Consider the following 26,048-nt stretch of genomic DNA (forward strand, 5'->3'; position numbering starts at 1 on the left):
GCGGTGCGGAAGATAGTCGGAATTAACGATTTCCAAGCAAGGGAAGAGGTAAATATCGGGCAGAAGAGAAAGAATTCCGCGGTCCCGGGATAAATTACTGTCTCAGCAATAACGTTGGCATCGCTTTACCGATGGGTAATGGTGAGTTACGCGTCGTTTATGTCCCGTAAAGCTTCGTAGAAACGCACTGCGGCATTTGTCGCGTCGCGATGCCGGCATGTGGCGGCCCGTTTCATTTGCCGCCGATAAAACTACCCTTAGCCTCGCTAGAGTATTATCGTGATCATCGTTTCCAGTAATTTACGGCGGTTTTACACCGCGTCTATGCTCCAGCAAAAAGAGAAAGTTTTTGCCGACACGGGAACGTTTTCGCGGTGCGATTCGACCAATTCAGGTGGAACGCTCGATTAATTTGTTCGTTCTCCTTCGTCGGTTTCGGAATCGAAGTGAATCACAATACTCGGTTTTTGCGTGACGTTTATAGATCATTGTGTAAATTTAGAAAAATTTGTTCGATTTTTTGTTATTTTTATTCTGTAATGTTGTCATAAGACAATTGTCTTAAATCTTTTTATTTTCGATTAATAGATATTTAATTTGGTTATTAAGTTTGATCAATTTGGATTTTGAAATCGAAGTAAACGAGAATGAATTTTTGGACGATGTTCGGAGATCGCTGATCCTTTTTATTTTACATTAATGGACACGTACAGGACATCTGTTGGTCTCATACATAACGTGTAATTAACGTAGGTTATTGTCAAGGAAACGATTAGTTGATGAGAATGTTGTACTTTAGAAACATGGGAAAATTTGTTGAAACTATCAGCAAGAATTTTGGTACCATGATATAAATTAAAACAAATTATAAAATATAATGAAATAAATTGGTCCTCGGAATTTCTCAAGCTATGTAAATCCTATTAAAACAATTCGAAGTAACTTAAATAGGAAAATGCAAACAGGCTACCCAAAGTCTGATATGAATATCAAAATTGATTAAAATATAGACAAGAAGAAGGATTCATTTTACTATCTCAAAGTGATAAGATTATTATTATAATATTGAATTAATACACCTTTAGAATCAAGGAGAAAAATTTCAAATGAAATAATTTTCAAAAGTTTCGATAATTTCCTAATGACTTCTGAAATTTTCAAGTTTACCTCATCTGTCTATAGTGTGTTCTAATATGTACTTGTAGGACCACTATGGGAATGTAGGTGAAACGCGAAGTCATAAATGTCCCTATATACAGATGTTGAATTTCGTACTGTGGAATTGCCACTACAGTTAGTGTAACTTCCTGGTCCCAAATTGGGACAGGTCTGCATAAATTGGGATACATGAAGTTGTCATCCTCTCGAACAGAATATTACACGTCGTAAAACTCTACCAAGATGTACTTCGTTTTTGGAATTAAATTTTAAAACGTTGATTATTTTCGAAGCGCTTCGAACTATAAGAAGAAAATGAATCGTAAGACAAAAGTTTAGTAACATTCGTAATTAAGTGACGAGTGTTTATGAATTAATAAAAAAAGAGCTTAAGGATGAAGCGATATACAGAATGTACAAATTACAGTGTTTAATAAATTGAAGAAATCTACATTTAACTTTCATTTCTTTCTGAGAATATGAATCTGCATAAAAATCCGCGGTCTATTCGTAACAATGCAGTCACTGCAATGTTCTTCGTTCAAATAAAAAACAAAAGATTCAAGATACGTTTCATTAAGCGCTCGGTGAATCTTTTTTACCGTATATTCCTTAATAAATTAGCATCAACGTCGAGATTATTAATTATCGTAAGGTTACATAGCTACAATTAGTCGGGATCGAAGTCAAGATCTAAGGAAGCCGAAGTCAACATAAAGCTTATCAAAATTTACGCCTCTGTCAACCAATTACCATCCAAGAATCATGCGACAGTCAGCCGAACAAGTCGCCCCTTGTTACTGTCAGCCCATAAATTGCACCGAACGAATTGCACTGGTCGCTGTAGCTGCGAACCATTGCGAGTTAATTTCCCATTCGAGCTAGCAGAACGCGATCTCAAGCGAAACGAAGTCTCTTCTCTTCGAGGCGAGTGTGCGATCGATCGATGTTAACCGTAGAATATAAACATTTCTAATTTTTACAACCGATCGTTATCAATTATTAATCAGATACCATGTTAAGCTATTAAAACGTCGAAGATAAAATGTCTACAATGCTCTACTAATTTGAAAAAGGTCGTAAGTTTTACGAACATTCCATTAATCCTATCATATTATGAAATCGAACGAAAATTTACAATATAGATAATGATTTTCATAGTTGCCCATCTCGAGCCATCAGTTTTAGCCATCGGCTAGTTAACCACTGGTCTACAAAATGTATCTATCAAGACCAAAGATATCGCTAACGATGTTTCACAACTACCATTATCTGTAGCTGGAAAACAGAAATGATCGATATCCTGCCATATCTGATAACATCTCTAACCAAGGCTTTAAATTCCAATTTCTCTTTCAACCTACCTAATCTACCGATACTTATCGCAATTCATCATGAATGTCGGGTAATAAAAATTTCATCACAGTCTGGTTCATCGAGAACGCAACTTTGCGTTAATGCGACATCTTGTTTGTAATTTCTTATAGTCAATTCACATTATTAGTTCTTAGTCGCTCTCTCTGTTTTCTCTTCAATTTATAGAATTTCTTTCTCTGCCTCTGATTTATGATCAGCTTCTGTAATATACGTATGTATCTATTATTCTGATAGATGTTACAATAATTTGTCAACTGTCGCCTCAGACAAATTGCAGAGAAGTAAAGTAGAAAATGAGAAAAAGGGAAAAGAAAACCTTGATAAAACAACTTACTTCATTTATGATTGTTCAATAATGTCGCGTTTACGCAATTTTTACACATTGCGTATTACAGTGTTTGGTCCCTTAGTGATTTAATCGATTGCTTCGTTGACAAAGGATTTGATATTAAGCATTTTCTATTTTCCACTACAAATATCTTAAAATCGAACAGTTGAATGAGGAATTTTACGTCGATCGATTCCAGCAATATTATCAAAGCCACGTGAAACCTCATCTTCGCATTTCGGGTTTCATTCGACGGAATGATCGCATTGCTGAATCTGATACCGTAACATCCACACGTAATCATCCGCCGATAGTTTCAGTCTGGCAAACTTATCAGCTGTCAGTGGGCTTGACTTTGTAACGCGACTGGATTTATTGCGTATGCTCCTGTAGCTTTTAAACGCCTCCATCGCGATAGGCTGGAAACTATCTTTTCATCGTATCTAAAATATACATATTTCCATGCTTTTATATTCTTTTTTTGTCGTGGATTTCCGTTTTGATAAGATTGAAATTTCGTCTTGCTCATTTCTACTGAAATTTCTAAAACAACTATTAACTGTCATATGACGTTATTTCAAATTCATATTGATATTTCTAAAGCATAATTATAATTAAATACTATTAAATATACTTACGACTAACATATACATAGGTAGTCTTAAAATGAGGAAGATAAAAATGCTACGTTAATTTTAGTACACAATAAAGGTAGTAAAAGATAGTTGAGAAAGTATTAAAAAGTATTAATTTTTATCGTACGTTTAGAATCAAAGCAATTGAGTCGTAAACTTTTCAATCGACAAGACCGTGGATGAAGTTTTATAGCTCCAGCGCCATTGTACCGTATATCGTCCCGTATTTATCTTAACGAACTAATAAACATGTCGTTGGCAATTTTTAACGACCGCTGTATTAAGTTAGGCCGGACCTGATGAAGAACAGAAGCGCGGAATTGGCTTTCTATGCCGGCAGTATCGAAACTGGCGACAGCTGTTAATGATTCCGCCACCAATGACCCGTTTGCTTCGTCTTTCGCGTTCGAGAAACTGCCGGCATTATAACGCCGGTTTATATTCGCCCTGGATTTAACGAACAGCTCCGGTGTTCACTTAGTAGACTATTACTGCCGTAAAATAACGCGGGATATGAACGTAACGCGTGAAATACCCTGTGAATCACGGTTTATAAACATCGTTGCGCGCACGTGGTTTCAATGAAATTACATCGCCGTGTCGAAAACTGTATATATCCGAATGATGCTGAGAAGTAAGTACTTACTACTAGAAGTATGTACTTACATTCTGCGAGACGCGAATACGCTTAATTAAGAAAGTAGCGGAATTAATTAATTTTTATACTCGGTAGTATCTTCTTTAATATAACGGTGCACCAATGGTTGAATATGTCTGTCAATAAAAATTCTTCTATTGATTTCAGATTCGTTATTCAGATTCATGTGAGAAATGAAACAAATATCAAACGGCTTCCTGAATAGAATACGAAACAGAGATACATATTTGAAACACGTTTGAATGATGTAGCGCTCTGACACTATCTACATAACACTTGGTGAAGCGCGCGATAAATTATGTCTCCCTTTTCGAAGCTGGATGAAAACATATCCCTTTAATCTTGTCATTCCAGACAATGTCTTTCTGTCGATGGTGTAAAAAATGTAACAATAAAATTGAACAGAAAAAAATTTCGAAGATAACTTCCACGTAAAAATGTCGACGATACGATGAAAGAAGTATAGATGAAAAAGAAGGATCTTTTCAATGTGTTATATACGCTCCTTGTTATAGTGGTGGAAGCCTTAACCTACGTTTACCCGGGACTCGTTTTCCAGTTTTTCTGCAGAGAAACAAATGGCTGTATAGAAAGAGGAAGCTCTACTCATAGTAGACAAAAAATAGACATCTGCGAACCAAGCGAAGAAGATAGAATAGAAACTTCATTGACAAAACTATGCGGAAGCTATTTTGCTGTTTCTTCTATGCAAGATGTTAAGTAGTCCCTGGGAATTCTCTATCTTTGTTAGTAAAGTTGCTTCTTGTTTGCTAAAAATGATTAAATTAAAAGCTCTCTTGTATTATTAGTTGCAAATATAAATAGTAACAAAGATGAATTAATTTCAATTTCAATTTTACCTTGATTCTGTTCACTACTTCGTATTTGTATCTTCCTTCTTTACGATATTATTAAAAATAGCTTGAAATATACAAAGGGTGCTAAAACTATATTTTTTTTTTTTTTTTTTAATAATTTACATTCACAATTTGTCCAATTTGGACATTTGGTGAAATTTTTTAGCTGTTTGATTATCGTGTGGGTAGCTACCCCCAGCGGGGTACCATCTTCGTGTTTATTAGGTTATATCCTTTGTGAGATCTGCTGGGTGTTTCCTTTTCAGTCTTCTTTCTATGCTTGTTGTGTTGATCGTTTCCGCAGCCAGCCGGTTCGGGTGTGATGTTATTCTTTCTCTGTACCTAAAACTATATTGAATACTACATCCAAATATTCAAAAGGTATCTACATTTTAACAATACCTATTCACATGTAAAACCATATGAAACATAAAGGACCAAAATACAAACATCGCACAAAACCGAGAAGAGAACTCTTTTACTCTAATTAGCAGATTAACGCAATGCCCCCGAAACAGAAAGTCGTCGTTTTCACCCTCGACGGCTAGCGAAACGCGACGGTTCCATCGAACGGCGGAGAAACGGCGCGTCGTATAAATTCGCAGCGGCGAAATCGAGGAAGAAGGATGGGTCATGGTCCTCCGCTGGCGGAATGGCCGTCCAAACGGATATTTATCTCCGGCGTAATTTATACGCGTCATTTTCGGATTCGTCGTCCCGAATTCGATGCGTCCGCTTTGAGATTTAAGCGTGCCGCGCGCGCGGGCCCGCGCAGCCCCCGTATACAACTCAAAAGCTGAATTTATTGACTGGCGGGGCCGATAAATTGTTTCGTGGGTCCGTGGCGGGGCGCTGTGGCAGACGTTATTGAGCCATTAAATCGTGATTACCCGCGTGTTATTGAGTGCGGTGACACGAGGACGAGGCGTTCTTTCTTTCTTCCACTGATCGTTCCCCCTCTTCGTCGCTTCGGCTTCTGCCGGTTGCTTCCCCACCTTTTTTTCTTCGCTCCTCTCCTGTCTTCCTTTTTTTCCCCTGATCTTTTTCGTTTCGTTTTTTCACTCGCTTCAGGAACCCGTTTCACATACCAAAACTTTGTTTCTTTTCGTTTATTGCCTCTGTCCCGATGATAGATTTGCGAGTCGCCGTTCGACGCGATCGGGGGGTGAATGCTCGATCCTCCAGAGATAAGATCTCCGTTTAATTGAAACGAAGTTTAACGAAGGAAGTGTTTCGAGGATTCTCCAGGGGCTGTTGTGGACGGATAATTGGAAAAGTTTCTCTTGCTTGCAAATTTTCGATGGTCAATATAGCTACTTTTACCTCTTGGATCTCTTGAAAAATTCTAAATTTTAGAAAAATGTGTTACAACGATGAAGTATCGCTCTCGTGGTTTCGTTAATTTGTTGTATAAATGTGAAATCTTTTAAATCTATCTTTCTCTAGTAACGCTATCAATCTCCTCAGTTACGTGATACGTATTAAAGCTGTGGAATTTTGAAATTCATTAATAGTGACTTGATTCTCTTGATTAGGTTGATATTACGTATAATTTTATAATATTATAGTATAAGAACATAATAGTATAAGAATACGAAGGTTTGACCTTTTCAGAGGCAAATGCATCAAAACCAGGAACTTTCAGTAGTATTTTCTTAAAATGTACAAAAAGCTGGGGAAATGAAAGTTAGGTTAGTACACAACAAGCATAATACTATAATACCATAGTGAATGAAACGTAGGGGGTTAAAGAAAAAAATTTGATGAAAGAATATATAGAAAGACACGAATTTCAATACCTCTCAAAGATACGTGAAATTGTACTGGATCTGGATTATAACTCAGTTATTCCAGCCATTATTTTTCTATTTCTTACAATTTTTTTTTTTTTCAATAAAAAGTATGTAAGTAGAGAAAATGTGAGTTAATACATGACAAATATTATTAATATTACATTTTTCATACTTTGAATTCGAGATTTGATAAAAAGAAATATTTAATAGATTTCAATATACCTCGGAGATATTTTAAACAACATTACGTACCTGAATTATACGTATTTCAATGATTGCGTGCTTCCTTTAATTTCAGCTTTTATTAATTTGTCGATTAAACGAATGTACTAATAAAAGGGTCATTACAGAAATGTGATCTGCAGCTCGAACAAAAGCAGTTTGACCGAACGATTTACGCGATATGACGTTGAATCTGTTACTGCAATTTTATGACCTGTAACGAGCGAAACGCATCAATCTGAAAGGCTGATTCCAGCAACGAGGGTAATTACCGCTTGAATATTGTAGCAATTTCGGTGCCCCGGGAATAACAGTAAAGCATTGCACGTAATAATTAAACATAATTTAATAGCACGAAAGGGCATTAACTTTTGTCAAACTTCCTCGTTAAGTATACACTCATTTACGTTAAAAAAATATTCTGTTTAAAGAAAGACTATGACTAGATCCGATAAACTTCAAAGATGATTATGAATTTAATGTTATATCATTGGAACTATTATTCTTGTTATCGGAACATTGAAATAGGGTAAGGAATATAACATTATTCTTCCGCTTCGTATCAGTCTAAATAATGTGACAAAGCGTAAAATTGATTGCCAGTCGTTCGTAACTACTTTAACTCGTATTAATCACCGGGTTAATGTCCTATTTTAATGCAAATCGTCTGCATTATCAATCAATCACGGTCCGAACAGCTATCATTTATTTTCTTATTGTCTCTAATTCTTCGAATATTATGTACCATGTTTGTTTCTGTATTGTTTGTACCGTGTAGTTTCTAATGTATATATTTTGCACTTAAATATACTTTATACTTTAACAATATAAATCGCTGTCACGTAATTTATAGCGAATAATAAACTTAGTGCTATTAATAACGTAATTGAATCCTTGTTCATTTCGTACCGTATCAGTCATCATCAACCGCATTCATTCCAACTGATCAATTCCTTAATATGCAGTGAGATTATGGAACGATGAATTGCCGACGTGACTACTTTCGACGTTCAAACTGAGGTTTAACGTCTAAACAGATTAAACGATCAAAGCCTCGAACTTTTATTTTATTTGGATGAACAAATTTGTTGTTTCGCTGCTCTCTCTCTCTCTCTCTCTCTCTCCCTCTCTCTCTCTCTCTCTCTCTTTCAACAAACTGAATCGTGCTAAAAGAAACTCTTTCATACACGTACTTATAAATTACATTGCAGAGCTGAATTAAAGAGTACATGGTGGTTCTAAGTGCACTACAAGACGTTGATAATCAAAGAGGAAAGAAGAAAAAAGTAAAAAAGGGAAACAAAGGAACAATGGTAGGGCTCAATGGAGAATTTGCAGCAGCGTGCGTGCCGACAATAGCTGAGGGCTATAATTGCAGTCTAAATATGCATGCTGGATGCGGCTATCGGGGTTGACTGTTCCATATTCAGCGATTAAGTGTGATGTACGAGTTTTGAGTGTCGCGGCATATCAAACAGGCGTAATCGTACATGTAGTAATCCCTCGCCAGCTGTCTCCCTTCCATTCGACGATTCTACCCCTCCGCATGATAAATTCCCGCGCAATTAACTAAACTGTGCACGACGCCGATGGAACGTACGTATCGCGAATGCTAAATGAATGACGACGCGACTTTTGTCGACCTCGATCAGAGTGCCGTTTTATATCACGCATTGGCTCGTCTGTCTCACGGAAACGATCGATGCGTTTCGATTCATGGAAATTAAGCTCCTTCCATAATAGAGCACAATCCACCGTTTTACAGCGAAATCTCTACGATACTAGAAATACCAGTTCAAAAATTGTACGTTACAATTAGAAACATGTCCATTCGCATGCTATTGATAGATACGTGTTACAAGAACCTGTCAAATGTCTCATGCAAATGCAGAGAAGTATAAAAGAATAAAAAAAAAGAATAATAGAATAAAAATAACAAAATAACATACAAATTCTGTTTCTTTCAAGAAAATACAAAAATAATAAAAATATAATAAACGTAAAGCTTCAAGCTTTTGGAACGATCATTCAGTTTTGTTGTGGGACTATACAATGGGACTCGGGAAGAAAAGACACTTGAGGGTGCCATAAATTAGTCAGTAATGCGTCGTGAGTCAAGCAGATTGACTATCCTGCAACCTTGACGGAGAAAAAACGTAGAGCCGTCGACGCGGATGATCGTTTAAAAATATTTTTCTTTTTATTATTTAATTTGTACTTTATAATTTATCTAGCTGGACATTTGGTAAATTTTTCTAACTTAATTGCTAAATAACATGTGGATAGCTACTCCAAGCGGGATACCATTTTCGAGTTTGACTAATTTAAAAATATGTAGATATATTTCATTTAGTAGTATTTTACGTATGTATAAGAATCTCTGGTTCTATTATATCTAAATGGTTTATCTATATCTAGATAACTTTGATTATACTTATACAAGTTTGCAGATGCAATCGATTTGTCCAGTGATGGATCAGATAGACGGTTCGGTCATCGCGTGACAGTCTTTGAACATCTGGTTTCTGCATGTTCTCACTCGTCAATTTCATTAGACGTTTTCGCTTGCATGGCAGTCCTTCCTTTTACCTTTCCCTACGTTCTCCTTTTAAGAACCATAGGTTGATGCGAGGAAAAAAATCGAGTAGAACCTTCCTGACAGTCGTAGCAGTGATGTAGCTTGTTACTAATATTTGTTGTATATTTTCAATATATTTGCATTATTAATATTAGAGGAACTGTTTCTGAAATTGTTTATATTTTAATAGAAATGTTTAGTTGCTGGAGCGATTGAATTTAAGAAGAGTTTTTAATATACAATAAATGTAACAAATGAAAATCATCCATTTTGATATGATTGCAAAGCGAATAAATTGTTTATTACAAAAATAGTGAAAAACATTAGAATTACGGACTCAAATAGCTCTAAATAGCGTGTCGTGAAATAATAAAATGTTACAACGTCGGATACTCGCCAATATAGAATTATTACACAATCAGATAATTACACGTGTATGGATAAATTGATAACTCATAAAGTAGGTGGATTTGTCATTCCAATCCTCGTTAGTACAGTGGTCAGTATCCCCGCCTGTCACGCGGGAGACCGGGGTTCGATTCCCCGACGGGGAGAGAGAGAAATATTTTTATTTTTAACAATGATGATGTAATTATATATCTTATGCATATTGATAAATTTGTAAATATTCATAGAATAGCAAATTTTTGATAACAGAAGAAAAAAAGGTAAAACTTCTGAAAAAGAAAAGACTCTTCAGAATCATCAAAAATTCTTCCATTATATTCACCTTGAATTTCACCCGACTGACTGACGTCGTTTAATCAGCTGAAGGCAAATGGACGAAACACATAGCGTAATAACAATCTATGCTTATAATAATCTCTTTAAAACTTCCTCGATAACAAAATTAAGACCAATGTTCCTCGACATTGTCTCGTTGCAAAACCACATTCTTCATCACACCGCGTCATCCACCAAACAAAATACGCATAAAACATGATTATCCACCCAGTTTCATACATCGTACCATAAAATTCCAAACGAAATCGCGAGAAGTCACCATGAAACGACAGCTCCTCACGAAACCTTCGTTAATTCTCTCGTAATATCCACGTGTAGTATAACTCAGTAAATTACTATAATCATCGATATTATATATCTGCTTACGCGAGAGAAAGAGACTATTATATGCCTCGTAGATAATAACGAGCGTCTCGTTGCCTCAGATCGATGCGTGGTATCGGTAAAACCCTTGTATCAATGTGAATGAGAAAGCCACGGTTTCCAAGAGGAAGAACGTAATTAGCTGGATGTAATTGCACCCATAAGGATCCCCCCTGGAGTCTCGAAGTCGCAGCGAGACATCATTTCTCCTTTAAGTCCCTTCCCCCGTCTCTTCCGCTCTTCCTTCCTTTCCACCCCAGTGAAACCGACTTCGGGGTCCTGATCGTGTTTACCCGTAATAAGCCTTAATCGGGGCTAGATTTAGTGGCGCGCGGCCTTTTTTGAATTACACCCTCGTTGCACGCAACGATCGAGGGCCGCGTATGTATACGCCCCTTTGGAGTGGAGCCGCGAGACCGAGGGACACCTCGTGAATCCGCCTTAATTTCGGCCGCCTCCGGCGATCATTTCGCTCAATAAATCTCGTTTACGGGGAGAGTCTTGTTGGCCACGTTGGACGAACAACGCGGTCGCAATTTGCGGTATTGTCGGCTAACTGGCCGGACAGAATTGGCTTTTTCGAGAGGCTCGACGCGGACCCGGAACAGACCGCCGATCGTTGATCGCGCAGGATCGTGAGGATAAGAGGTTTAGTTTGTTTTCGGTTGGATTTCGCGATAGCGTTGTCCGCGATTGAGGATCTCTGCGTAATTTTGTACGTGTAACAATTTAATTACTGAATCACAGGTGCGTGATATTCTTCTTAGACAAACGTATTTTCTCACGATATATAAATAAACTTACAGAGTTACGTTATCTCAGCCCAATCTTCGTACCGTTCTACATTTCCAAGAATTCGAGAAATATTTCGATAGATTTATCAATCTATAACGTCTACAATAATGTCTCTAGTACAAGTATAATATTAGATTATTCGTTTGTTTCATCTTTTGGAACGATGTCAGCAAAAATAAAAGCTGTTCTCAGGCAAATTCTCGAATAAAATTCCACGTCTTTTATTAAATATAAAAAATGAGCGATCGATTCGTGATAAACGTTATAAGTCAAAGTAGGTATATTTGACTTGCAAATAACGAAACACTTATTACTGTAACGTTTCCATTACTCGCGACAAACTTTAACCAATGCAATTGTAAGCACTAATCTTACAAATTAGAAGTCTTATCGTAACCATTTCAAAGAATGCAATTTAACAAACAATCCGTATCGTCCTGTTCCACATACCATTCCACTGGCTTAATAGTTAGTTTCAGAAATAGTATTGCGAACAAAGTTGGAGTTGTTCCGCTTCATGGAACGTGGTCGCTTAGTAGTTAGTGGCCGTTTTGTTGAAAGGTTATCATAGTGACCCAGTTGGCTTACCAACGAACGAACGAACCATATTTAAAGATAAGAATCCGTATTTAAAACTCGATGCTCGTAAATAGAAAAAACGATAATACATGAAATTAACGCAATGCACACTGTGCGATCTTGATCTTATTAGTCGACGATATGTATCATCAGATTATACGTAAGCAATAGAAATGTAAACCATAATTAGTCCAAAAGACCGATAGAGGAGATGGTAAAAATCGTTTGTAGATTAGAACCTGATCACCTGAAAATTAGCTCGCTCATTCCTTATACAATTCTACTAGTATGCCTGCTGCTACACTAGACGCTAGAATTTGGATGAAGGTACGTATAATTTTAATTTCCAATTAAAATGTTTCTTTCTTTCTTTAAAGGGCAATTTAAAAAAAGCGGTTCAGGTTATCTTGTAACTTTGATTGTTCTGTGTCAAGAAAGTATTATATTACATTGCTATATAGTTCTTTCCTCATGCAAACTGCTGGATATCCTTTACTTTCTTAATGAAATCCATTCGTAATGACAAAGGAAGGTAAGGAAAATACTAACAAAGATTTCATAAACAGAGTTTTATTCACGTCGGGTCGCCTAATATCAAGTTCCAGGAAAACTGCACGTTATACGTAGTTTTTAATCTTTATCTGGAATCCTCATTCGAATGCCGCATTGTGTGTCGCGAACAAAGTCACATTAAGTTTCTCCTTCATAGTAATTAATTGTAATTAAAACTTATTGATAAGAATTTTAAAACTTAATTAAATCTTCTTCCAACTATCACACCTATTCGACCAATATTATCATAATGGAATGGTTAAAAACATCGAAAACACGCCTATCTCCTCTATCATCCTGTCGTGTTATTTCTTCCCTAACCTGACAATTTTATCGCTTCGATACCGATTACTTGCGATCGCAAGCAAGTAATTAAGCGGCGCGCGGGTCGTTGAAAAATTGGTGGCGCGTAATACCCTATCGCGCAAAAACGAAATAAAACGTGACGTGCCGCGTAAATATTCCCTGTTATAACAATCCACGAACGACAACGCCCGAAAAATCTCTTTTCCCTTCCCTGTTAATATTTACCTTATAGGCGGAGCCTGTAATCTTCGAGCGAAGATACATTTTGTGATCAATCTTGCGGGAAGGGTGAATTGATTTCGACGAAGAACAAAACTTGGTTCGTTACACCTGTTGTACAGGGTGACGCTTTCGCTAGTTAAACACAGATCACAGTTGTAAATTTCGTACAAATTTATTGTGATCGATGATTCCTCGTATCTTTTATGGAATTTTAAACGTCCCGAAAATGAAACATATGTTCGTCGAATTATGCGTAATGAAGAAACAAAAACATGTCTCAGGATTGTGGACAATGTGTAATGAGCAAAAAATGTAAGAGCTTACATTTACAACTTACGTTAAAATCAAATACATACACGTATCATATTCTTTTCTGGTAATCTTTATATAGAAAATAGGAGGAGAAACGAGGACTATTCATTTTCTTTGGTTTTGTAATATATTTTGTCTCTGAGAATTGCAGTAGCAAAACTACCAAATCACGGTGATTTTAATGTTCAAAATGTCTCCGTAAGATAGCGTTAAAGATTTGGTCTACTGGTTAAAAACAGGAAATCCACTCTGCACTGCAACAGAACACGAATGAAGATAATTAACATTCTATCAATCGTTTTGTTTTAGGGTGTCTAATTAAGATATAATTTGCGAATAATATGCAGTTAAATTTTTTAAATGTTGTTCCTTTTTTAGTGAATCAAAATATTGAAATTTAATTTTCTCGATAAAGCTATCTTGTGGCGTTTCGGTGCTTTTCTCCCTTTACTCTTCATATAACGGCACGATATTATCGACTTGCATCGCTGACGTTGCCTACAAGTTAACTAATATACAGGATCACCCTGTATATAGTAGAGTGAATGAAGACTCGGTTGAGTGACGCGCGTCCAGCTTAATGACAGTGGCAACTTTGTCCACGACGATGGAATCTGTCCATTCGAGCACAAGACCTTCGCGCCGCGTCCCCATTATTTCTTGCAGCTTCTTCCGCCCCTTTTACTCCCTTATCGTGGTCGTTTCGCCACTCCTATTACGGCGAACCAGTGTTATTGCCTTCTTATTAAGGGAATAATTGCGATGTTTTACGATCGCGTTGCCGATCAATTATCCAAAGAAACGGAGCAAAACGAACGGGACTGCGGATGGTGAGAGTTGTTAACGAGCCTGGCTGATCGTCGCGCGAAACAAGGGTCAGAGAATGTCCCGGGTAATTTCCTCCTCGTGGTAGCGCAATTTTTGATTACCACTTTTTGGTTACCGAACAGGATTAACAGGATGTTTGTATTGAGATTGATAGGCTGCTTGCATGCTTTCTTCCGGCGTTTATGATACTCGCGATTGGTAGTTGGTAGGATTTAGGATTTCTTTAGGTTTGTTTTTCGATAGTCAGTTGTGGAATCGATCGACGAGGGAAGAGGTATGAGACGCATCAAGTATGTAATTTGGATGGATACGCGATGTTCTTCAGTTGTTTGGGATAGATATAAAATTTTATGTATCGGTACGTGGGAATTAAACGTTAGCTTCTTTTTTATTGAATTAGGGAACTGCATACATGTGCTGGACAGTAACTTTTTAAGAGGCATTTTCATGTCGCAAATACCGATCCTTAATGGATTGAGTAAAATATTTGGTATTTCTGTTGACACGTATGTATTTTATGATTTTTAAGTTTTTATATTAAATGTTCATTAGCTTGCCGATTCTGTAATACAGTAGACATAGATATGTGGATTTAAAAATTAAGTTGTCAATAAAAATTAAGTTGTCAATGGCAAAGAATAAATTAACCTGCGAAAGCAGATTATATTTTATATGTTACGTATAATATAATATTCTGAACGAACTTTTGTTATATTAAAACTCCATATGGTAATTAAAAATTAATAGCATTAATAAATTCTGTTGCGTTATACGTAATAAGAAATGTGAAGAAACAACCTGCAACTTGTCAATTCGCTAATATTTATTTTTATCTATTATTTATTATACTTATATCCTATAATACTATACTATCCTCGCTTATCGGCTTAGGTTGGACTTCCAGTTTTACATTTTTCTCTTATTATCCATTCACCAATATTATCAGCTAGCAAATTATCGTGCAAGACAGTCCATTTGCCTTATCCTGTATAATACATTTTCACATGTTGGACACTCTCCCATTTCCAACGGTCCATGCATTCCACGAAGCGCTGTCGAAACAGCTATCAGAAACATTCTTTAATTATTTGACGTATTCGGAAAGAATCGCTTCTTTGGCAAAAAAGAAACGGGGATAAGAACCATTAGCGAAAGTTGTGCTCGCGAGCGAAAAATTTGTCTCACGGTCGCGGTGCTAATTCTCGGTCGTGCACGCGTCTAGAGTTAAGTGGACGAGAGGGGCGCGGCCAGGGAAAAGGTGAAGTGTTGCCACCCAAGTAGAAACTTCCTTCGTTGATTGTTCCGCGGCTCTCTGCTGTAGTAGAGGTATACCGTAGCGAAGGTTGCACGATGTTGCTCCCATGGCTCTTCTCTTGACCGTTCCCCGTTTGGCCAGGCCATATGCGAATCGGAATGGCCCGTGAAAGAAAGAGAGGAACGGTCGTTAATTATCCCATTCCTGGTTGCGAGTTCGCCAAGTCTGTTGTTCGTTTCCTGTGACAATGGCCAAAGAACCTTGAACGAACAGCCACTGGGGATGTACAACAAACAGAATCGACAGGATCAGGAATACGTCTAGAAGCTTACGTTTCATGGAATGCATGTGTGATGATGTTTATTATAGAAGTGAATCAGGCAGATAGTTTCATGTTTGGTGGATCGATGTTGAATTCAATTTTCGATATTTATTTTTCTGAGGGTTTTCCGAGGGACCCGATATAGATGCTATTATTTCAATAGATATATGCGATAAATACTATGGTTATTATAGAAGTCTCAGTATCGTAGAATTATAAAAGTATTGCTTTTTTATATTAAATATCGATGGACAAGGATACGTTAATCGTTATTATGATTAATATATTTGTTTCTTTGTTTCAGGTGAGCGAAATGCAATTATGGTTTCATTTCTCGCAGTTCCTGCTATCGTAAGTAAGTTACATGAAATCTATTACCGTAGAAGAGTGCACATTTGCGTATTTTTATTTCCTAAAGTTACAGCTTATTTCAATAGTGCAATATAGAACTTAAAAGTCATAGATAACTACTTACAGCAATATTTGAAATATATCGATATATATTATACGAAAAAGAAGAAAACTAAACTCTCCAAGGTTCTTTACAGACGTCGTCTACATCTCTCGCGGGAACCACCTTTCATCCTCGATTAATTACGTACCACATAGTCGTCGAAAGACAAAAAAGAAATGATTAGACCCGAGACCTTCCTGTTCGATAAAACGCAGTTAGTAATTGGTCGAACGATCTTCTTCCGTTCTTGAACGCGCGTTTCCTCCTCGTTGAACGACAGCGACCTTTAAACCCTATACGTATCGCCTGGTGGTGGTCTCACGTAAGAGTTCTTCAAGGGATTGGCCGGCAGATTGCCTGCCGGTCTCCAACCACGCCGGAAAGAAAAGTTCGCTGACGTCGTATAAGGTCGTGTAAGGCACCTGCAACAGCTTAATAGTTTATGGCAGACCCGTGGACTCACTCGTCGACGATATTTTCCACGGGGGGTAGCGGTGAAACGACAGTTGGCCGTGGGGTAAGGCGCGATAAAGGGGAGTTTCCAACGTTCGAGTTCGTTAGAAGTACGAAATAAAAAGGAAGTCGTCGCGATAGCAAGAAAACAGGGCAATTATTCGAGGTGAAGTCTGGGACATTTTTATTAAAGTTTCTTATCAGACGTCGCGCGATGTAGGTATAATGCCACGCTCGAAGCGCTTCTCTCTGAGAGTTCCAAAGCCATTTTCTCGTGTTTCCGGCGTGCGCGCGTGGAAGCTACCTTGCGTTCGGATCGTTTCAGATGTTTGTCATGCTTTATAGGGATACTTGGAGATTTAGGAGCGTTTCCAAAGTTTTTTACACCTCTCCGTTGTGTTTTCGGACGAGGCGTGGCCTTTATTGCACTTGAGAAGCTTGAGCGTTCCAGGTAATTTTTATGATGTTGAAGGTTATGGAGCTTCATGTAGCATTCTTATATTCGTTTAAACGTTGTTTGTTAGTTTATTTCTTTAAAGTTATTAAGCTTGTTAAATATTTTTACGCGTATCACTGTAAGAATAAAGTACAATACTTTCGACAGTCATAAGTGACTCTGTCCATATCGGACCGCATGTTTTCGAAAACGTCTAGAAAGGATGCGTCATGCTGAAGTATCCTCTGTACTATATACAAAAGCATAGGATAAGAGGCAAAGAAGGTCGGAGGACGTGGCAACGAGACACTTGCATTTTCGTAGCAGGATTATTCTTTTCTGTGACGGCGAGCAGGCCATATCGTATTGTAGTCAGACGTTAACTGACCGTCTTGAAATAGCATTATAAAGCATACTTTTGATTGTATATAAGGAAACCTGGATTTTTACAAACTGTAGATTTTTTTTACATTACCGTTCTCATTTTCTTGTTATTTCATATTTTTCTGTTTCCACGCAATTTTTCGTTGAAAAATTTATAAGTGAAATTGATGCGATATATGTTGCATAATGGTATCCCGCTGAGAGTAGCCATCCACATGTTATTTAGAAATAAAGCTAGAAAAGTTTACCGAATGTCCAGCTGGACAAATTGTAAAATACAAATTAAATAATAAAAAAAATATCTATATATGTTGTATACTTCTATTATTTATCACGAATTCTTTGAATATTGATTAATTAAAGAAAATTGTAGATAAGAATTATATTTCAAGAGATATTGTATTCTATGATTTACTATACTTGAATTTTTGATACACTCTTGGATGTCTATGTTCCATATATTAAAGAAATAAAATACGTATATTATAAATCATTAATTATTCATCTTAAATCAATAATAAGTAAATACTATAAATATAGTTATCTGCCTTGAATTTTCATTTTAAAACGGTAGCAGACGTGATGGCCCATTAGCTCAGTTGGTTAGAGCGTCGTGCTAATAACGCGAAGGTCGCGGGTTCGATCCCCCCATGGGCCAAAATTTTTTATTTTTTTTTTTTCATTCTCATTTAATAGAAAAAAAGAATTACTCGTTATAATTTCACTCTCGAACGTCGATGCTATTTTTATCCTTTTATTTTTCGATTTATTTCGTGCGCAGAGACGAAAAGTTTCCCGGTGGTAACGTTATACGAAAACTTGGCGGTGTATACGTGCTCGTTCACAAGGAGGTGCGAAGTAAGAAAGGAATTTGAGTTTTAGTCGAGTGCAAAGAAACTTCCGAAACGACGTTCGTGTGTCTAATTGAGTAACTTTTCCCCGATCGACATGGCTTGTTTCGAGAGAACTGAAATAGAAGTATTTTCTTGCGATCCTGTATAGAGGAAGACATCGTTTTCGTAATAGGGAAAAGTTTTTTCGTCTAGCCAGACTTAACGTCCCGCTTATTTAGCCGATGAATTTAGGTGTCTGAAGTTCCATTATTACTTGGTCTACCTGAAACTCAGTTTGATACAGCTTTAATTAAAAATAAATTTAATTAAAAGTAAGTATAATATGTTGCCTGAACAATATTAATTTTGAGTTTGTAATAATTAGATATTCTGAAGAATAAGGGAAAGAGAACGAGAGAACGAGATGGAATTCTGGAATTTTCATTATATTTTTTATTAAACAATTTTATTTGAGTACAAAATAAGTGTAAAAATGAGGAATAATAATATCAATTATAAAGTTTTCATATATAAAAAGAAAAGAAAAAAAAGACCAAAATAAATTTCCGGTACCGGGAATCGAACCCGAGCCTCCTGGGTGAAAGCCAGGTATCCTAGCCACTAGACCATACCGGATTAGATGAGAGATGTATTTCATGTTATGGTTTTCTCTAGATAGCAAGCATACGAGCTTCGTTCTTTTATTAACCTTTCAATATAATTTTACTACTCCAAATTATAAAATCCTATTGAACTTATTGAAGCTACAAATACCTAACTAAAAATACCATCAAAACGATCGACTCTCTGTGGTCGGCATATTTTTCTGCTGACACTAGCAACTAACTAATAGGAACATTATTAATAAATATTCATCACCACCATAGAGAAGTCAATGGAAGACAAACTTGGAATGCCAGCGCTGTTGCTACATCGAACTTTGAAGAAAAATTTTAAATGTCATCACAATGGCGACATTCCATCTCACAGGGTTAATTTAAAAAAGAAAAATCAGAGAGACAGTTTCATCCACTTTGTTTCCACGGCTATTATACACCTAGAATTTTTGTAACGCGTGTTTTTGTATCTGCCCGTAGCATGCCATAAATCCGGGACAGCGATTTAAACGTGGCTGCCGCTGTCGTCGGATTTAAAAACAGTTTACGTCCCCGTAGCGTCGTATCGGTTGGCGACAGCCCGCTATTGGTCGATTGTTTCTGGCAACAAATAATTGATTTATTTTGTTTTTTTGTTCCATTCGTAGTCCTCTGCCCCCCTTTTTTTTATTTTGTTACCATCGGAAACATCGATGGCGCGGCGTATCGACGTCGCGAGGAAAGGTCCATCGTTCGAGCGGAAAGGACGCCGGACGTACGTCGGAACGAGCGATACGCGGTGGAACAATTATCGGATATCCACGGTTGACAAATTACACGGTCAACCGGCTACTAGTTTTAATGAAGCTCTATCGAGCAGTCTGCTCGCGTGTCTATCGAGAAATGAAAAACGAAGTGATTCACGTGCGAAAGGATACCTGTTCTTTCGATCGATAGCCTATTCTGTTTTTGCTGTTAACCTTTCAAAATTGATATTAACATTGTACGACGATCTTTATTCTCTGATCGTAGTCCGCGATAAAATAATAGTTGCAGACCCTGCAAATATTTACGTTGTAAATTATATAAATTTACTTTTCGATACATACGTACGTTTTGTACATTAATTTCTGCCACGTAGATACGATGATGTTAATATGAAATTTGTTTTGCATATAAAAACAGAAATATCATGAAAAAGCGACGCGTCAAATTAATAGCACACTATTTTAAATAATGAAAATTTGTCGATATTCGTCGAGAGAAATTGATAGTCAATAATATGTAGAATTAGAATTTCGTATAATTGAAACGATTCGCTTTGAAATTGATTTAAAAAGGCTTTCAATTTTTTTTTCTTTTCCAGTTCTAATAAAATGTATTCTTTCAATTGATTTCTGCTATTGAACTGTCTGTGTTTAGCATAAACAGCTTTAGCAAGATTCCTCAACAGTTTTCCATTATATTTATATGAGGGGAACGTGCTGGCCATTTCAAAAGTGTAATATTACTCTTAAAATATGTTTCCATTACTTTTGCAGCATGGGCCGCCGCGTTATCCCGTTAAAATATAAATTGTTCCCCAGAGATTCGTGTTGCATATGTTTCAATTTATTTTGAAATAATTCCGGATATTTTTGATATGCAGTTTACACTTATAAATATATTATGATAAATAATATTCATATTTATCAAATTATGAGAAATATATTTCGATAAATTTTGTATTAGTTCAAGTTTTTTGTGTCCTTTCGCAAATCCTGATAATAACAATACTGCTTATTAAGGCTGTCCAAATTAAATATTTTTTTCCTCGATAAACGATACTTTTTTCTATTTCTTTTTCCAATGCGTATGCTTTTCCGCAAACTGCAATCCTGTGCTTTTATGTGCCTTTGTTAGAGGAGGTTTTCTTTACAGTTTCTTCCACTGCAGATGCTTACACTGTTTCAGGACACGTCGGACATTTCTGATATTCGTTTTTATCCCAGCTGCTTCAGCAATCTGTCTTGCAGCCATCGATGATTTCGATGCTGCTCTTAGGATAGTACACTTTTCGCGAGTACTTCAAGCTTTGGATCGTCCACCACGTAATTTCGAAGTAAATTAGCAATAACTTGCGGATTAGCTATCTTTGAAACATAATAGTTTTCGTTTTGTAATGTTATTTCTATTTCCTCATCTGTTAGCTGTTTTCCACAATGCCTGCTTATGCGCAATGTAAATAGCCTTTTGCCTTCTCCATTTTATTCTGATCTTTCATGAAGAAAGATCAACGTTTCAGCTACATACATTTCGTTCATATTCAATAACTTCACATTCCTCAACCAAAGCGCATCTTCCATAACCTTCTATCTTAAATCACCGTCTCGTTCGTCGCATAGATCATTCGAAAGTGGTTCACGTGAACAGATCAAATCTATTCCTCGGTGAATTTATCGCCTTGGCCGATGTATTTCCCGGGTATTACGTCATTAAAGACGCATATTCGTATTCTCGTGGCGGTGAGCGTCTGGCAGCGTCGTTTCATCGCGTACGCCTGCGAGAAAATGTTTTTCTCATAGCTAGCAGCCGATTTTATGGAAGCTGCTGGTGTGCACGACACTTCGCCCTGTCTCTCGTAGAACGATCATTTTTCCATCGACTCGTACGGACCGTGTGTTCGCAATAGTTTCACGATATTATTGTGAAAGGAATTCGTGTTATGAATTCGCGGGAAAGCTAATGTATTCTCAACCCCTCTTATACGATTCAATTATTTAATGTTATTATTTAATTTATAAACCACAAGTTATTAGTATTAACCTTACGAGTGCTTACTAAAAATAATGAAATACATATATATTCAAAGAGATATTCATTTTTTTAATGAACTGCTTTCACATACTGCGAACTTTTGAAAAAGAACTTTATGATCTAACTTTTATCTTGTCAAATCATTAACGTTAATTGGTTAATTATCGTGTAAGAAGGACTTGATTATTTCGTTTTTTCTTCTATTTTATTATTCTTTCCTACGTTTTCAGACTTCAGTTTTTATGTCTGGAAAATCGAAGATTGCGCAGTGCGCTCATTTAATTTATGTGATCACATTACTTGCACGCGTTATACACGGCGTGCACACGCGTTTCTTCGAGTGTTTATTTAACTTTCATCCATATGTCACGGTACTGTGTAATATGCATGTAATGAGTTGTAAAAAGTTATTCGAGTTTTCGATCTAGTAAGCTCAGGTATAAATTAACGATGCTAGTAACTAGCATGAATTGGGTTTACATACTCGTGCTCCGTGTGCTGCGATAATGTGTACAGATTTTTTACTTGCTAATTAAATAAAATCGTATTTTTATTTTATATAGGACTCTATAACAGTATATATACAAGATACGATGTTAAACGGTACAATTGCAAACCCAAAACTTAAGAAATTTTAATGTGTCATACCAGTATTCCAAGTCAAATAATCATTTAATGCTATCATTTAATGCTAGTAGAACAGCTAGCATACTTTTATATTTAAATATCATGTCAAAATTCGAATAAAGATACATTGTTTTATGATATCTTCTTTGCTTAATCGAAGATAGATTGGACGGAAATTTCCTTAACATTGTGGAAGCTTGCAAATTTCTATCAGAATTGCATATTTCTCAACACATCCTCGCTCTCTTCGTACGTGTAAGCCTCATGCAGTTTATTCCGAAGACCTCTATCGATCATCATGTCTCATACGTCAATTTTACACGCTCCTGTCTTCCACCTACGCTTTCTCATGCTTCCTTCCTCTGCCTGCACGAGAATAGAACCTTACTATGGCAAAAAGCACCCGTCACGATCTTTGGGGAGCACGGGTTTCCAAAGTGGAAAGCTTTTTGTTATGCTCGGTGTACGGGCTGATTCTATTGAACAATTAGTCTTCGAAACTGCCATTTATTCAGGAAAAAGATTTTATATCGTGGTAAATAAAAAGATGGAATTCTGACAGTCTGTTTTGTTCAACACGGTCGGTGTACTACATTGGATTTTATTATCTCTATTATAGTTGATATTTTTATATCTGTACCCTTAAGTTATATTCTACATTATTTTATATTTTACTTTAGTCAAGTGTGAATCGTGCTTGAAAGATCTTCTTGTGAATAAAATGTGGTTGTTATAATGGATAAAAAATTCTTCTTCTAAATGTTCTATTAATCTTATTAATTAATTAATCTTATTAGTCTTATTAATCCAAAAGAAGCTTGTAAATTATAATTCTCCAAACAAGAGAATTGCTCAATTTTTTGGAAATTCACTCTTTAAGAATCTACTAGATGTTTCACTAAAGGAAAAATGACTTCCAAACTAACTTCCATTTTCTCGAACAATTCTCCACGATCAACTTCATATCACTTGCACCTCTTCCATGTGGGAACTTCATCAAATTCATCAAACTGCATTATACCTCCCTCCTCATCAAGCACGCACATACACACGCTCCATTGCAACTTCATTTAATTGATTCCTCTTCTCTTATTCAACATGAAAATCCCACCTAACTAAACGTTTCGCCATTCACCAACACCTTCACGTCAAACTGCTTCAAAATAATTCGCTTCAAAATCAGCCTGTACAGTATGCATTCACTTCGCTACTTTGCTCGTAATTTGCTCATCGTGAAACTTTCCCCATCGCGTTTCAAAATCGTCTCTTTTATCTTGGTAGCTAGAAGCCCGAGAGCAAACGCATCCCACGTGAGTTGTTTTTCCTCCGTCTCGGCCGCATCAATTTTCCTCTTACCGCCGTGAGATTTCCGCCAGCGAAGGCTCGTTCTCCCCTCGCTTTCATAAAATTTAATAAATTCGTACGTTTGACCTCTGATTCGTCGAGCGATCGCTAAACGGCGAAATTTTATTACTTTCATTTCGAGATTTTACTGTAGTGGAGGAACAGCGAGTGTTCGTTCGCTTGGTCTAAACGAATCATTACGATTTCTACGGGGATCTCGGAAAGCCGCTCGCTCGCTCGCTCGCTCGCGATTAAATCTCTCTCCATATTGCACTCATCTCGCAGCGAGTAGAGCTAATAAAGCGGCGTATCGCTTTAGATCACGCTCGCGAGTTACGGGATACCGTTATTAGCGGTCTAACGAGACTTAAGCCATATCGACGCTTCCACCTCGAGAATACCAGCACAGCGGTTGATTAAATTACTCGAAGCTCGCAAGCTGTGTTTACGCCAAGTATTGTTTCATTTGGAAAATTCAGGGGATCGAAAGAGGTGATGTTGCCGGTAGTGCTGCAGGCTTCAGATTTGCGAAGAGTTTAAGAGTGGATGCTGGATCGTGGGATTTTCATTGACTATGCAGTGCTTCGCTCATTCATAGTCGTTTTTAAATCACTTTTAATAGTACAAATATACAGACTCGTGAAACACCGTAGAAAATTGTTATCTATACCGTGTCTGTAAAAAAAAACTATTTGAACGTACCTTGGTTTTCCAATGAAGCGTATTTTTTTTGGCAGATTCTACGTTTCATTTTCATATAGCCTTATACGTTTTTACACAAATACGTTTTATAGCCTGTGTATATTGCAGGTGTTCTATAAAATTTTATGTATTCGTTTCATTTATCTCAAAGATACCTAAATATCGGTGTCACGTCTTTCTTTGTTTTTATCTCCGTAATAAACATCTTTGTAAAAATAATGACTCAGTCAACACCTGAAACGCCACTTAAATACGCATATCCAAAAAATTTAATAACATCCATACGTGGAAGCGATGAAGCTTTCCGCGGGCGTACGAGCCATGGCAAAGACGCGAGGCGGTGATCTTCACAGAAGCACAGAAGAAAAATATCACGCAGCTGGGAGTAATTAAAGGAGACGTTCTCTCTTGAACAAGCGAGATGCCTGCACGTCGTCGTCGAGCGAGACGCGAGCTCCGGCGACAAAGTTTATTATTCCGCATCAGTCGAATGCGTGGCGTGTCGCAGCAACGTCGCCGTGGAACGAGGGAAAGAAACTAGTTTCCCGGTCGTGCTTACTTTATCCGGCCAGCTCTTTTCGAGCACCACGAAACGCTCCTCTCGTACGCGAGAGAAACGGAGAGGACGACACTCTCCTCGTAATATTCCGTACTCGTGCGCTCTTATAAAGGCACACACTGTTAAAAAGACCCTCTCTTTGCTGCTGGGGCGAGGAGGGCCTCACATGGTAACGAGACTTTCGAGGGTCTTCCGCATTAAAAGGCGCGTTTCTTCGTGGCAGACGAAGAAAACACAGAATAGAGAGAGATACAGAGGAGAGAAAAAAAGGAGCACGCAGTTGCACGGCATATTTGCCGTGCATCAAAGACCTGGAATGCCCCGTAATGGAATTGAGAGGAGTCGGGGTTCGGCTTCTTCCTGTTTACCAAGCTGATTTCTTGATTTTTATTGGCCCCACGATTGCAGGCGAGGGAATTTTAAACAGCCACGGAACCCCGAGAACGACGTCCAGCGTATAAGATTCAAATTGATCGAGAGCTGTCGACTTTCCTTTTCTTAGACCTTTCAAATTTTAATTACTGTATAATTGATTAAACGAAGGACTTAATTACGCAGAGTTTTATTAAATTTGTCTGATTTCAGTCTTTTTTTTTTGCTTCTTGGCAATTTTAGCTTGTTGCTAAAACAAGAAATTAATCGGTGCAGCTGAAGAAATCTTTTTTAACGTACCTTTTATTATTTTATTAAGAGAACGTGAAATTGTACGTTTTTATTTTTTTATTACGTCTTTATTTATGATAATAACGACATACTTTATTGGGTAATCGAACTTCATTTTTCCACGTTCCAATAATAATTATCTTTGGTCGTTGGACTTTATAGTTTTTAAAGTCTAAAGAATGATATAACCTGACTGATCGCCAAAGGCCTGAAGGTATCTAAGGTCCAATATTCTGGACTCAATATAATTCCACTGTAGGCTTGGCGAATACTTCGAACTCATTAATTTCCGTGTTTGTAATAGTGCAGTATAAAAA

General features: G+C 37.1%; 1 protein-coding gene and 3 non-coding genes across 6 annotated transcripts in view; 3 read left to right on the plus strand and 1 right to left on the minus strand.

Moving 5' to 3' along the window:
- LOC122566840 (mannosyl-oligosaccharide 1,2-alpha-mannosidase IA) overlaps nucleotides 1-26,048 on the plus strand; it is a 677,223-nt gene that overhangs the window by 220,890 nt on the left and 430,285 nt on the right. The gene's annotated exons all lie outside the window — the stretch shown is intronic.
- On the plus strand, nucleotides 10,089-10,160 carry Trnad-guc. The gene has a single exon. It is a non-coding gene; the product is annotated as a tRNA-Asp (tRNA).
- On the plus strand, nucleotides 18,196-18,269 carry Trnai-aau. Its single transcript has one exon. It is a non-coding gene; the product is annotated as a tRNA-Ile (tRNA).
- On the minus strand, nucleotides 19,009-19,080 carry Trnae-uuc. Its single transcript has one exon. It is a non-coding gene; the product is annotated as a tRNA-Glu (tRNA).

Source organism: Bombus pyrosoma, linkage group LG4, assembly GCF_014825855.1.
Source record: "Bombus pyrosoma isolate SC7728 linkage group LG4, ASM1482585v1, whole genome shotgun sequence".
NCBI lineage: Eukaryota > Metazoa > Arthropoda > Insecta > Hymenoptera > Apidae > Bombus > Bombus pyrosoma.